We start from the raw sequence: 15,149 nt of genomic DNA, 5'->3' as shown, positions 1-15,149 counted from the left end.
TAAATAAATTAAACACACCAATTAAAAGACATGGATTGGCAGAATGGAGTGAAAAACAAGATCTAACAAGATGTTGTTTACAAGACACTCATGTTAGGTCTAAGGACACACGTAGACTAAAAATGAAAGGATGGAAAGGATATTGCATGCAAACAGGAACATAAAGAGAATGCAGGTGACCATACTTAGACAAAATATTTTAAGACAAAAATTGTTAAAAGAGACAGAAAAGGACATTATATAATGATAAAAGGGTCAATTCATCAGGAGGATGTAATGATTATAAATATATGTGTACCTACATTTGAGCTCCCCAATATATGAAGGAAACACTGAGAGCTGAAGAGAGAAATAGACAGTAATACAATAATAATAGAAGACTTCAGTACTTCAATTTCAGTTATGGATAGAAGAACCAGAGGGAAGATCAAGGAAACAGAGGACTTGAACACCACCATAGAACAAGTGGACCTAACAGACTGTTGGGCTGCACCCCGAAGGCCTACAAAGTCTTGTAGTTGCCCAGCCTCGAGACTGAAGAAACAGCCCAGAGACTGCGACAGAGACATCAACAGTTTATTGGACAAGGGGATCTTACACAGAGGGTCCTGGAGTGACAACCCACTGTGTGCAGCAGACTGCAGGCAGAACGTGGTAGCAGTCTTCACTACTCAGGGGAGAAGGAGGCTACCATTTATAGGGGGAATTGACATCAAGTTGGCTCATCGGTTACCAGGGGCTAACTAAGCCTTATAATTAAGAGGATTGGATAGTCATGTGAGTGAAGCAGGGACTGGTCAAGCAGGAGATGTACAGAGAGCAAGAGAGCAGCCGTCTTGAATGGCCTAACCATACACAGACATATACAGAACATTCCATCTAACAGCAGCATAATACACATTCTTCTCAAGCACGCAAGAACATTCTCATGTCAGGTCACAAAACAAATTTAAGAAGACTGAAATCATACAAAGTATCTTCTCTGACCACAATGGAATGAAACCAGAAATCAATAGCAGAATGAAAACAGGAAAGTCCACAAATATGTGGAAATTAAACTACTCACTCTTAAACAATCAAATAATCAAAAGAAATCACAAAAGAATTTAGAAAGTATCTGAGACAAATGAAAACAAACCCACAAAATAACAGAACTTATGGGATTCAGAATGACATCAGCAAAATGATAGAATGGGCATTTTATACCATCTTCCCCCCCAACCCCGAACACCAATTTTTCCAATCTTCCGCAGATGAGAGTGCCTTTGTGGAAGCCCAGGAGTCCAGCGAGAAGTTCCAGCACACCACTGGAGCAAAAATAATCTAAATTGGACACATTGAAAAGGGTAAGAGGAAAAGCTTCACTTCACTTGCATAACCCTTTCCCTAAGGTGGAACAGCTTAGTACCAAGACCCTCTCCACCTGTGATTTCTCCCATGGGGAAAGTAAGAGTGAGTGAAAGACAAGATTCCTCAGCTGTGTGGAATGCTGCCTAAGAAGCCCACTTCTTTCTTACCCCATCCAGAATACTGAAGTGTGCTGCATGTTTGGACAGTAGGGAAGGGCTGGCAGAACAGCAGCCAGGGTTCTTGGAGGGCATCAACAGGACACAGATCCTACTAACACTTCCACTGATTCCATCTCGAAGCCCACCCACAAGCTGCTGGGGATGCCTCACTTGTGGATCTCCCCAACTGGTCCACAGTCACCCTCAACTGTTTCATGCTCCTCATGCACACACACCCTCGCCCAGTGTGGCTGGCTCCCTGCATGTACCCCCGAGGGAAACACATATGAGTTTTGCAAATGGTTAATGAGCACACACAGAAATCTGTCCTGTCTCTGTGGGACTGTGAGAAAGCACACAAAATTGAACATTTGGCATTGCCATAGGGAAAGCAAATGGGAAGCTGTCAGCACCCAGCCTGGCTTTGTAGGATTGAGGGAAGGCATACAATCTTAATAATTACCCCTCCTCGCCCGCACCAGGGAACAAGAAGTGTGGAGTAGGCATATTTACAGAAAAGGTCTGAGAAAGTCTCAGAATCACTAGCACAGATGACAGATAGTATTTGTCACCTGAAGCCAGTCAGTAAAGACTGGAGGATGTGACTGCTTCTTCAAATATGAAGACAGCAACATAAGCCTTCAAGGAACATGAAAAATCAAGGAAATAATGACACCACCAAAGGGACACAATAGTTTTCCAGTAACTGACCCCCCCAAAAAAAGGAGATCTGTGATTTGCCCAATAAGGAATTCAAAATAGTTGTTTTAAGGAAGCTCAATAACCCATAAGAAAACACAGAAAGACAAAAGAAACCAGGAAAAAAATATAGGAGGTAAATGATAAGTTTCACACAGAGAGAAATCATAGAAAAGAGCCAAACAGAAATTATGAGCTGAAGAATACAGTGAATGAAATGAAAAATGCAATACAGAGCATTAAAAGCAGATTTGATCAAAAACAAGAATCTGTGAAGTCAAAGGCAAGTTATATGAAATTATCCACTCAGAGGAGAATGAAGAAAAAAGAATGGGAAAACATAGGTGGAACACTCTTTCCAAAGAGAACACTCTTTCCAAAGAGACGTAAATTGTAGCAATATTTTTTTGGATCTGTCTCTTAAAGCAAAGGAAATAAAAGCAAAAATAAACAATTGGGACCTAATTAAACTTAAAAGCTTTTGCACAGCAAAGGAAACCATCAACAAAATGAAAAGACAGCCTACTAAATGGGAGAAAATATTTGCAAATAATATGACCAACAAGGGGTTAATATCCAAAATGTATAAACAGCTCATACAACGCAACATCAAAAATCAAACAACCTGGTTAAAAAATGGGCAGAAGATCTGAACAGACATTTTTCCAAAAAAGACATACAGAAGGCCAACAGGCACATGAAAAGATGCCCAATATCATTAATCATCAGAGAAATGCTTCACAAAGACCACCAACATTTTTATTCAATGGGCTACCCACACACTGGGAATCAGAAATTGCTGGACTTGTCATACGGTCTTCAATTGCTTTACCCCACCTTAAATGCTTACTCTGCTGATATATTCAATTTCAGCCAACTCCAGGTAACAACAACATCTTTGCCCCAGGGCTTCCCTTCAGTTGGATGCCCCACCCATATTTCTGCCCTAATTGCTCCTCAAGGAGTGATTTTGGAGTAGCCTTCAAGGCCACCTTGGTTATTCTGTGCCCAGGGACAAACAGCTCTTGGCTCACAGATGCCTTTAACCACACCACTAGGACTCATATAGCAGAGATAGCCCATGAATGGGTACAAATGCCTGGGTTTCTCGCGGGAGGTTCTGATGAATACTTTACACTGGGAACTTCTGCCTTTGGATTTTATTGTGGGGCCCATATCACAAGGCTCTCATCTAGTACATTATTCTCTCTCCCAGCTATGGGGTGCGGGGGTGGTGGTGGTGGTGGTGCACAGAGTGCTGGGGGCATGTGTCACCTAGTGGGGTGTTCTGTAGGTGACACACCCCATGGGGCTCGCGGATGGGCCTCCTGGTGGAGTCCATGAGCTGGCTAGTAGGATCTGTCAGTTGTTGAGTTCTCTGCACTGGCTGCTGACAGCCCTCACTTTTTCTTGCTCCTAGCTGCCCCCAGATGCTTCAGCTGTGCTGATCCCCCTCAGTGTTCTTGGTGGGAAGAGAAAAAGTGGGCCTCCTGGGCATAGTGCCACAGGCTGTGGAAATTGGGCACTCATTTTCCCCTTACTTTCCTTTGAGGGAAAAATCGAGGGCCAAGGAGGTCTCTCTTGGCACTGAGCTGTGCCACACTGAGGGAAGGGTGATGTGAATAAAGTGAAACTGTTCTTACCCTCTTCAATGCATCTGTTCTGATTTTTTGCTTCACCATGGTGCTGAAACTTCTCCACTGGCCTCCTAGACTCCTATAAAGGTGTTTTCGTCTGTAGTTGGTTGCTAAAATTAATGTTTCTGTGGGGGGTTGATGGCTGGAACCTCCTATTCTGCTGTCTTGCTGACATTCTTTTCTAAGCTATTTTTTTTTTATGACTGTATTGTTTGTCCTGTGTGGCCAGTGAAGTCTTTGTTTTGTTAGGTGGTAAGCTGGTGTTTTGACAGGGTTTCACTAAATGTCTGGAGCCTAGAAAAGAAAAAAAAAGAAAAAAAAATACTCTCCCAGTCTTTGCAAATTGGTACTGTTTTTGGGCACTCCTTCAATGCTTAGCTGGACCATTTACAACTCTTTCTTAGCCTTCATGTCTTGCTTCTGTGGAAACTGAAGGTCACCCTGAGGTGAAATCTTAGAGTCTTCTTAGGCCCTTTTCTGAGCTTGTGTCTACACTTGGTCATCCTCATGGACTTCTCAATTCCACAGTATGCACAGCAGTTTTAAAAAGCCTCATCTACCTAGCCCACCATGTATCTCCTCCACATTCTTTGCTAGTCTTTTTGAAGTGTCTATTGCTTGTCCTGACTGTTCTTCCTTGCCCCAGGCTGCTGTGTCCAATACTTTTGCCATTAAATGCTTTCTATGAAAGCCACCCTATAAGCCACACAAGGCCTGGGAATGTTCTGAGTCAAGAGAAACAAAGGCAAACCTTTGCACCAGTCCTTGAGGAAGCCATCAGATGGACTGAAATACACAACCATAATTCTTTGTGAATAAGGTTCATACTGCTGTCTCTGGCACTAGCAACCTGCACCAGGAGTGTGGGCTGCTGCCTTCACAGCCACCAAACTGATGAGTGGGGAGATGGTAGGTAGGCAAAAAAAAGCTGCAGTGCTCTCTGACTGCAATGCAAAAGCTCCTTTCTTCAAAAAGTACTCTCCTGGTTCTTGTAAGTTTTACACTAGATTCCAGAATTTTACAAAATTGATTCTGACAGTTTTTGCCAGCTTATAAATTGTTTTTGTGGAAGGAATGGAGCCCTGGAGTTTCCTATACCACATTTTCAATAACATTGCTCAATTTATTCTTCATTCCTTTTTTTTTGTTTTTTTGTTTTTTGCTGAGTAATATTCCTTTGTATGACTATACAACACTTTATCCATTCAACAGTTGATAAACGTTTGTGTTTTTTCCACTTTTTAGTTATTATGAATAATGGTGCTATGAACATTCATGTATGATTTTTTGTGTGAACGTATGTTTCCAGATCTCTTATGTATATACCTAGGAGTGCAATTGCTGGGTCATCTGGTAACTCTATGTTTAACTTTTTGAGAAACTGTTGAACTGTTTTCCAAAGTGGCTGCACCATTTTATATACCCACCAGCAATGTATGAGGGTTCCAATTTCTCTATATCCTCACTGGCACTTGTTATTATCTGTCTTTTTTATTGTAGATACTTCAGTGGGTATGAAGTAGTATCTCTTTGTGGTTTTGATTGGAATTTCCTTAGTGACTAATGATATTGAGCATTTATTTGTGTTTATTGACCATTTGTATACCTTTTTGAAGAAATGCCTATTCAGATCTTTCACCTATTATTTCTTAGTTATTTGTCTTTGTTTTGTTTTTATTTATTTATTTATTTATTATTTTTGGCTATGTTGGGTCTTCGTTTCTGTGCGAGGGCTTTCTCTAGTTGCGGTGAGCAAGGGCCACTCTTCATCGCGGTGCGCAGGCCTCTCACTATTGCGGCCTCTCTTGTTGCGGAGCACAGGCTCCAGATGTGCAGGCTCAGTAGTTGTGGCTCATGGGCCCAGTTGCTCCACGGCATGTGGGATCTTCCCAGACCAGGGCTCAAACCTGTGTCCCCTGCATTGGCAGGCAGATTCTCAACCACTGCGCCACCAGGGAAGCCCAGTTATTTGTCTTTTTGTTGTTGAGTTGTAATAGCTCTTTATATATTCTAGATGCAAGTCTTTTATCAGAGATATGATTTGCAAATATTTTCTCCTGTTCTGTATATTTTCATTTCGCTTTCTTGACATTGTCCTTTGAACCACAGATTTTTAAATTTTGATGAATTCTTATTTATCTATTGTTTTTTGTTGCTTTTTGGTGTCATATCCAAGAGACCATGACATGATCCAAGGCCATGAAGATGTATGACTATGACTTCTAAGAGCTTAAAAATTTTAGTTCTTACATTTAGATATTCGACCCATTTTGAATTAATTTGTATAAATGGTGTGAGGTAGGGGGGTCTGACTTCATTGTTTTGCATGTGGATATCCAATTGTACCAACACCATTTGTTAAAAAGACTATTCTTTTTTCATTACATTTTCTTGCCATCCATTGGTCTATATGTCTGTCTTTATGCTAGTACAATACCGTCTTGATTCTGTAGGCTTGTAATGAGTTTTAAAATCAGTAAATATGAGTCGTTCAATTTTGTTCATCTTTTCCAAGATTATTTTGGCTATTCTGAGTCCTTTGAATTTCCATATGAATTGTAGAGTCAGCTTGTCAATTTCCTCCAAGAAGGCAGCTTAGATTTTGACAGGAATTGTATTGAATTTGTAGATCAGTTTGGGAAGTGTTGCCATATTAACAATATTAAGTCTTCTGATCCATGAACATGGGTTGTTGCATTGGTTTCCTATTGCTGGTATAACAAATTTCCACAAATTTAGTAACATAAAACAACACAAATTAATTATCTTACAGTTCTGCAGGTCAGAAATTTGAAATGGGTTTCAAGATGTTAGATGGAGGGGGTGGGGGATACATTTTCTTGCATTTTCTAGCTTCTAGAAGCTACTTCCATTGCTCATGGCTCATGGCTTATGGCCCTTACGCCATCTTGAAAGCCAGCAATGTAGCATGTTTTAATCCCTCTCTCTAACTCTTACACTCTTGCCTTTATCTTATAAAGAAAACTTTGAATCACATTGGACCCAACCAGATATCCAGGATAACCTTTCCATCTCAAATTCCTTAAGTTAATCACATCTGCAAAGCCCCTTTTTTCATGTAAGGTAACATATTCACAGGTTTTGAGGATTAAGATGTGGACATCCTTGGGGGCCATTATTCTGCCTACTACAGATATCTTTCCATTTATTTAGATCTTCTTTAATTTCTTGTCACAATGTTTTACAGTTTTTAGAGACTAGGTTTTGCACTTCTTTTGTTAAAATTATCCCCAAATAGTTTATTCTTCTGGTTGTTTTTGTAAACAGAATTGTTTTCTTAGTTTCATTTTCAAACCATTTATTGCAGAAATATAATTGATTTTTGGATTTACAGAAATACAATTATATTTACAGAAATACAATTGATTTTGTATATTGCTCTTGTATCCTGAAACCTTGTTGAACTCATTTATAGGTTTTTTTTGGTGTGTGGATTCCTTAGAGTTTTTTATATACAAGATCATGCCATCTACAAATAGAGTGTTTTAGTTCTTCATTTCAAACTGTATACCGTTTGTTTCTTCATCTAGCCTAATTGCCCCAGCTAGAACCTCCAGTACAATGTTGAGTAGAAGTGGCAAGAGCAACATCCTTGTCTTGTTCCTGATTTTAGAGGGAAAGCATGCAGTCTCTCATCATTAAGTATGATGTTAGCTGTGGGGCTTAAATTGCTCTATAGTTCAATCCAAATAAATTTGGGCTCTTTTGTAGGGATAGTTTTGAGGCACATGTTTGAGGTCTGCTCTGATCCCTGGAAGGTTAGTCTTAGCCTTCTTTTTTCCTGCTTCTTTCTGGCAAATTTATTGGCCTACGGTTTACCTTGCTCTCATGGAGTTATCAGTCTCTTCTTAATTGCTTGCTACCAAAATGGCCATTGTTTCTAGGAGCACCCTTAGTCTTTCCACATACTTTTTCAAATTAAATCAGTTTCTTTAAGGAGTACTTTGGAACTCTCAGTTATTATGGCTGGTCTCTTCCCTTGGGAAAATTCTCTGAGTCATTCTTTGGGCACTGTGTGGGTGTAGTACCCTCTGGTCTTCTCAGCTTGCTTTTCCTGACATGGAGCCCTTACTTTTAGAGTGAGCTAGAGCAGGGGTGATTGGGGCCCCAGTGTTCTGGCATGCCATGCTTGATGTAGAATGTCTGCCCTGTGAGTGGAAGCTGGGTAAGGAAGGGTGTCCCAACTTCTCGGCCATATTCACCAGGAATTTGCCTTCTTCAACCTGGAGTGGTAGGGAATGAGAAGTGCTGGTGGCTTGCGTCTCCCAGTGAGATACGGTAACCCTTGGTTTGGAGCTGAGGGGTAAGAGAGACCTGTCTTCTTGGCCACATCCTCCTGGAGGGAAGCTTCCATTAAACCCAGGTGGGTGATGGGGAAGGAGGGAATGGGTCTTGGCTAAACTGTCATGGATCCTTGCTATTCTTACTGAGTTTTAGTAGATTTTCTTGAAGAAATGTTTCTGCATTTGCTCTTTGCCCTAGGACAATATCAAGGGACTTTAAACCATTGGCTCTTTAAATGATTTTCATCAGTTATGCTTGTTTCACTCTGGAGTAGATCTACAGTGCTCCTCGCATGTCATTATGGATGTGGAAGTCCTTCATTTCTATCTTCAATAAAATGCTGCTTTGTGGGGGAAATTTTATGGTTTGGTGGATCAGGTAGCACTCAGTTCATGAAGACAAGTTTGGTTTGTATAATCCCTTTGTGTCCTATAGTCAGATGTTCAGTCTCTATCAGGGCCCAGTAATAAACCAGTAGTGATTTTTCAAATGAAGAATAGTTGTCAACAAAGGAGGGCATGGCCTTCCTCATGAGCCATAGTGATCTTCACGGTGATTTCTTATTGGGGCTTTGCCAGAGGTTTCATACTACTTCTCTGCCTGCCACAGACATATTTTGAATACCATTGGATCTGTTGGGTCCTAAGACCCAAGTGGCAGATCAGCTTTCATTGCAACCAGCACCTGCTGCAAAGTCACTACTTTCTCTGAGATTCACTCAAGAAAGTGGAGCCTTACAAGGTTCCTGATAAATGAGTCAGAGGGGCATAATCAAATATGGTAAATGTTACCTTCAAAATCCAAAGAGGCTCACCACACTTTGTGCCTCGTCTTCATGGTAAATGGTACAAGTGCAGGAGCTTATATCCTATTTTATAAGGAATATTCAGAAATGCCCCATACCACTGGACCCTTAGAAACTTCACCAATGTGGCACGCCCTTGAACTTCTCCAAGGTTCATCCCCTATACTCTGGCATACATATGTCTTGCTAAGGTATTTATTTATTTATTTGCTATTTCCTATTCACTGTGTTTGCTTAGCATAATATCATCAATATAATGGACCAGTGTTATGTTCTCTGGGATATCAAGATGATCAAGCATCCTCTGGTCTATGACAGTTTGCAGAAGAGTTGACATAGCCCTGGGGCAACAGTAAAGGTATACAGCTAATCTGTTGTCCTTGCCCTGTAAATGTAATCTGTTTCTGATTTTGCTTGTTGACTGAAATGAAAAGTATACATTTTCCAGGTCAATAACTGCATACCAGTAGAGATGGCTCATATGGAACCTCAGCTGCAATTGGTATCACTTGATTAAATTTGTGATAATTTACTCTAATTTTCCACAAATCATCTGACTTACAGTAGCCAAGCAGGTAAGTCAAATGGGAATTTGGTAGAAAGTGCCTTTATAGCATCTCTCAATTTTTGATATAGGTTATCTCTGCAGTTCCCCCAGGGAAACGATATTCCTTTAGGTTTAACTATCATGGTAGGGGTAAGGGTTGTTCCAGGGGCTTCCACTTGGATTTTCCTCCCATAATAGTTCTCACTCCATAGGTCAGAGGATCAATTTGGGAATTCTGTCAGTTAATATCTATTCTCATTATATATTATGAGTCTTGGGAAATAACCATAGGATGCGTCCTTAGTCCCAATGTAAGACATGTTCAAGCCAAGACTCCATCTATCACCTAAACTCCATAGGTTCCCTATTATCAGAGGATAATAGTGGTTATTCCAGTTGTTTAGGGATCAGCATACCTTCAGAGCCAGTATCTAATAATCCCCAGAAGGTCTGAGTATTTCCTTTCCCTGAGTGCAGTTACCCTAATAAATTGCCACAAAACCTTTGGGGGAAGAGTCATGATACATATCTGTGGCTGCATTGCAGGATCCCTCCTCCGTCAGAGGACTCTGTGCCTGTGAACTGGCTTACGACTGGAAACTGGGTAAGATGCCATGAATTTTCTTTATGATGACCAAAGGAAGTTAGGTTTCTGCCCAGAAGACCTATAATTTTTCCTTCTATGTATGTAAAGCAGCACTTTAGTAGGCTAACCATATATTTCATTTTCAGGGACTCTATGAAAAATTAGCCATTGCCACAGATCTTTGTGGGTCAAAACATGGGTCAAAACACTGAGATTACCATTCTGTCCTTGTGTGTTATTGTGGTAAATGTTCTTATTTTGTGGTTAGGCTGCCACCTGAGCTTTATCACTTTGGGATCCCATTAGGTCCCATCAGAGATCAGGGAACCCAATTCCATCGTGGAATCTCCCATCATCATCTTGGGCCTTCAGAGTATGGCCATTACTTAGCTTGTTAAGGATGCAGGTGCTCCCCTTACCCAATGCATATTTTTATAAATTTTTTGGGAGACAATCACAGGTGTACAGAAAATGTATAGAAAAGTGGCAAATACAAGTAACTTTTCCTGGAACCTTTAGAGGGTTAGTTGGCAAATTATTGCCCTTCCACCTCAAAATACTAAAGTATGAATTTCGCCAGATACTTAAGTGTGTATTTCTGATAAACAAGGATGTTCTCCTATATAACCACACAACAAACATCAGTATCAGGAGATTAACACTGATACATTATTATCATCTAATCCTCAGACCCCATTCAAGTTGTGCCAATTGTCCTTCAGTGCAAAGGGATTCAGGAATTGTGCATTGCACTAAATTGTAATGTACCTTTAGTTTCCTTTAGTCTGAAATGATTCTTCAGTCTTTCCTTAACTTTTATGATCTTGAAACTTTTGAAGATTACAGTTATTTTGTAGACTGTCCCTCAATTTGGATTATTCTGACATTTCCTCATAACTAGGTTCATGTTATGTATCTCTTGTGGCTTTATAATGTGTCAACTGGTTAGGGTGAGCTGCATTTTCCAGAACCCCTTTTCTGTATGTTTCTTGCTGAGGTGCACCACGAAAGACATTCTCATGGGAAATTTGGAGGGTAGAAGTGAAACAACGGCCATTTTGTAGTTTACACACATTATTGCTTATCTGTTGGCTTAGCGCGTTGGTGTGGGGCACCAGCTGGGCCCGCAACTGCCCCACCTTCCCCTAGATCTCCCTTCAGCTTCTCTGGGTCGGGTAGGTTTAGCTTCACAATGAAGGGCCCAGCTTCTGTGGGATACACATACCACTAAAGGCAGAGACAACAAGAACTGCCAGCTAATGCTTGTGGGTTCCAATTTGTCTTTGCTTTCCCCTTGCCTTCCATCTATCTTACCTTTCCAACTGCCTGACCTGTGGATTGCAAGCTCCAGCATTAGACACAAAGACAATAGCCTTGCATACACTTCTTAACCAAGTCCCACAATTGCATAAGGTAAAATTTCTGTGACAGATTCCTTGTGGTTCTGTTTCTCTTATTGAACCCTGACTGGTAGAGCATCTTTAGTAGGAACATCACAGAAGTGATGCTGCATTCTTCTTATCATGTCCTACTGGGTGGTGAATAATTTCTGTTTGTCCAATTACTAATGATGTTCATTTTGATCACTTGATTAAGGTGGTATCTTCCAGGCTTCTCGATTGTAAAGTTACTCGTTTTGTCTTTTGTAACTGATAAGTATTTTGTGAGGAGATACTTAGAAACTACATAAATAACCCATTCTTCAAGCACTTCCTTCCTTCCTTACTTAGTTTCTGGCACAAAAAGGGGTTCCAGGCTCATCTTATCATTTCCTGGTCTAGCCCTTGTAATAAGCTAATTCTCCAAGGAGCTCTGATTTCTTTTAGCAGAAAATGGTATTTAGAAAACAAGATCTGGGGCTTCCCTGGTGGCACAGTGGTTAAGAATCCGCCTGCCAATGCAGGGGACACAGGTTCGAGCCCTGGTCTGGGAAGATCCCACATGCCGCGGAGCAACTAGGCCCGTGAGCCACAACTACTGAGCATGCGTGTCACAACTACTGAAACCCACGCGCCTAGAGCCCGTGCTTTGCAACAAGAGAAGCCACCTCAGTGAGAAGCCCACACACCGCAATGAAGAGTAGCCCCCACTCGCCGCAACTAGAGAAAGCCCGCACGCAGCAACAAAGACCCAATGCAGCCAAAAATTAATAAATAAAAAATAAATAAATTTTTTTAATAAAGAAAACAAGATCTGGAGTACAGGTCTTTTGCCTCCTTAGGTAGGTTTAATCCTAGGTATTTTATTCTTTTTGATGTGGTGGTAAATGAGATTGTTTCTTTTTTTTTTCAAAAAGAATTTTTTAATTTGAAAAATTATTTGCGATACAAACTAGATAGTGGATCAATACCTCTAAAATAGAAAGTACTTATAAATTCATAAGAAAACAATATCTAAGTAGAATATCAGCAATTTATAAATGTAGAAATACAAATAGTCAAAATGCAAATGAAAGTACATTTAGAAACAAAAACTATTATTCCTTGCCTGTACATTGGTAAAGAAAGGAAGATTAATAATTCCCAATATTGGTGAAGGCTTAGAGAAGGCAGCACTGCAAGGGAGTGGAAAGCAGTTTGACGGGATATATTTTTTTAATTTTAATTTTATTGGAGTATAGTTGATTTACAATGTTGTGTTAGTTTCAGATGTACAGCAAAGTGATTCAGTTATAATATACATATATTCATTCTTTTTTAGACTCTTTTCTCATATAGGTTATCACAGAATATTGAGTAGAGTTCCCTGTGCTATACAGTACGTCCTTGTTGGTTATCTATCTTATATATAGTAGTGTGTGTATGTTCATCCCTGTTTCTTTAATTTCTCTTTCTGATCTTTCGTTGCTAGTGTATAGAAATGCAACAGATTTCTGTTATTTGTTTTGTATCCTGAAACTTTACTGAATTCATTGATGAGCTCTAGTAGTTTTCTGGTTGCATCTTTAGGATTTTCTATGTGTAGTATCATGTCATCTGCAAATAGTGACAGTTTTACTTCTTCTTTTCCAGTTTGGATTCCTTTTGTTTCTTTTTCTTCTCTGATTGCTGTGGCTAGGACTTCCAAAACTATGTTGAATAAAAGTGGAGAGAGTGGGCATCCTTGTCTTGTTCCTGATCTTAGAGGAAGTGCTTTCATCTTTTCACAGTTGAGTATGATGTTAGCTGTAGGTTTGTCATATATGGCCTTTGTTATGTTGAGGTATGTTCCCTATATGCCCACTTTCTGGAGAGTTTTGATCATAAATGGGCATTGAATTTTGTCAAAAGCTTTTTCTGCATCTATTGAGATGATCATATGCTTTTTATTCTTCAATATGTTGATGTGGTGTATCACACTGTTTGATTTGTGGATATTGAAAAATCCTTGCATCGCTGAGATAAATCCCACTTGATCATGGTGTATGATCCTTTTAATTGTTGGATTTGGTTTGCTAAAATTATAAGACACTGATGAAAGAAATCGAAGATGACACAAACAGATGGAAAGATATACCACATTCTTGGACTGGAAGAATCAGTATTGTCAAAATGACTATACTACCCAAGGCAACCTACAGACTCAATGCAATCCCTATCAAATTACCAATGGCATTTTTCACAGAACTAGAACAAAAATCTTAAAATTTGTATGGAGACACAAAAGACTTCAAATAGCCAAAGCAACCGTGAGAAAGAAAAATGGAGCTGGAGGAATCAGGCTCTCTGACTTCAGACTATACTACAAAGCTACAGTCATTAAAACAGTATGGTACTGGCTCAAAAACAGAAATGTAGATCAATGGAACAGGATAGAAAGCCCAGAAATAAACCCACACACCTATGGTCAATTAATCTATGACAAAGGAGGCAAGACTATACAATGGAGGAAAGACAGTCTCTTCAATAAATGGTGCTGGGTAAACTGGATAGCTACGTATAAAAAATGAAATTAGGACGTTCTTTAACACCATACACAAAAATAAACTCAAAATAGATTAAAGACCTAAATGTAAGACTGGTTACTATAAAACTCTTAGAGGAAAACATAGGCAGAACACTCTTTGACATAAATCACAGCAGTAGCTTTTTCAATCCGTCTGCTAGAGTAATGGAAATAAAAACAAAAGTAAACAAATGGGACCTAATTAAGCTCAAAAGCTTTTGCACAGCAAAGAAAACCATAAACAAAACAAAAAAGGCAACCCACAGAATGGGAGAAAATATTTGCAAACAATGCAACTGACAAGTATTTAATCTCCAAAATTTACAAACAGCTCATGTGCCTCAATATCAAAAAAACAAACAACCCAATTGAAAAATGGGTGGAAGACCTAAATAGACATTTCACCACGGAAGACATACAGATGGCCAAGAGGCACATGAAAAGATGCTCAACATCGCTAATCATTAGAGAAATACAAATCGAAACTACAATGAGATATCACCTCACACCAGTCAGAATGGTCATCATCAAAAAGTCTACAAACAATAAATGCTGGAGAGGGTGTGGAGAAAAGGGAACCCTCCTACACTGTTGGTGGGAATGTAAATTGATACAGCCACTATGGAGAACAGTATGGAGGTTCCATAAGAATCTAAAAATAGAACTACCACATGACCAGCAATCCCACTCCTAGTCATATATCTGGAGAAAAACATGGTTTGAAAGAGTGCATGCACCCCAATGTTCATTGCAGCGCTATTTACCATAGCCAAGGCATGGAAGCAACCTAAATATCCATCGACAGGTATATGGATAAAGAAGATGTGGTTCATATTTACAATGGAATATTGCTCAGCCACTAAAAAGAATGAAATAATGCCATTTGCAGCAACATGGATGGACCTGGAGATTATCATACTAAGTGAAATAAGTCAGAGAAAGACAAATATCATATGATATTGCTTATATGCAGAATCTAAACAAAAATGATACAAATGAACTTATTTTTAAAACAGAAACAGACTCACAGACTTAGAGAACGAACTATGGTTACCGGGGAAAAGGGTCAGGGGAGGGATAGACTGGGAATTTGGGATTGACATGTGCACACTGCTATATTTAAAATAGATAACCAACA

Source organism: Balaenoptera musculus, chromosome X, assembly GCF_009873245.2.
Source record: "Balaenoptera musculus isolate JJ_BM4_2016_0621 chromosome X, mBalMus1.pri.v3, whole genome shotgun sequence".
Taxonomy (NCBI): Eukaryota; Metazoa; Chordata; class Mammalia; order Artiodactyla; family Balaenopteridae; genus Balaenoptera; species Balaenoptera musculus.
This window is presented reverse-complemented; position numbering follows the sequence as displayed.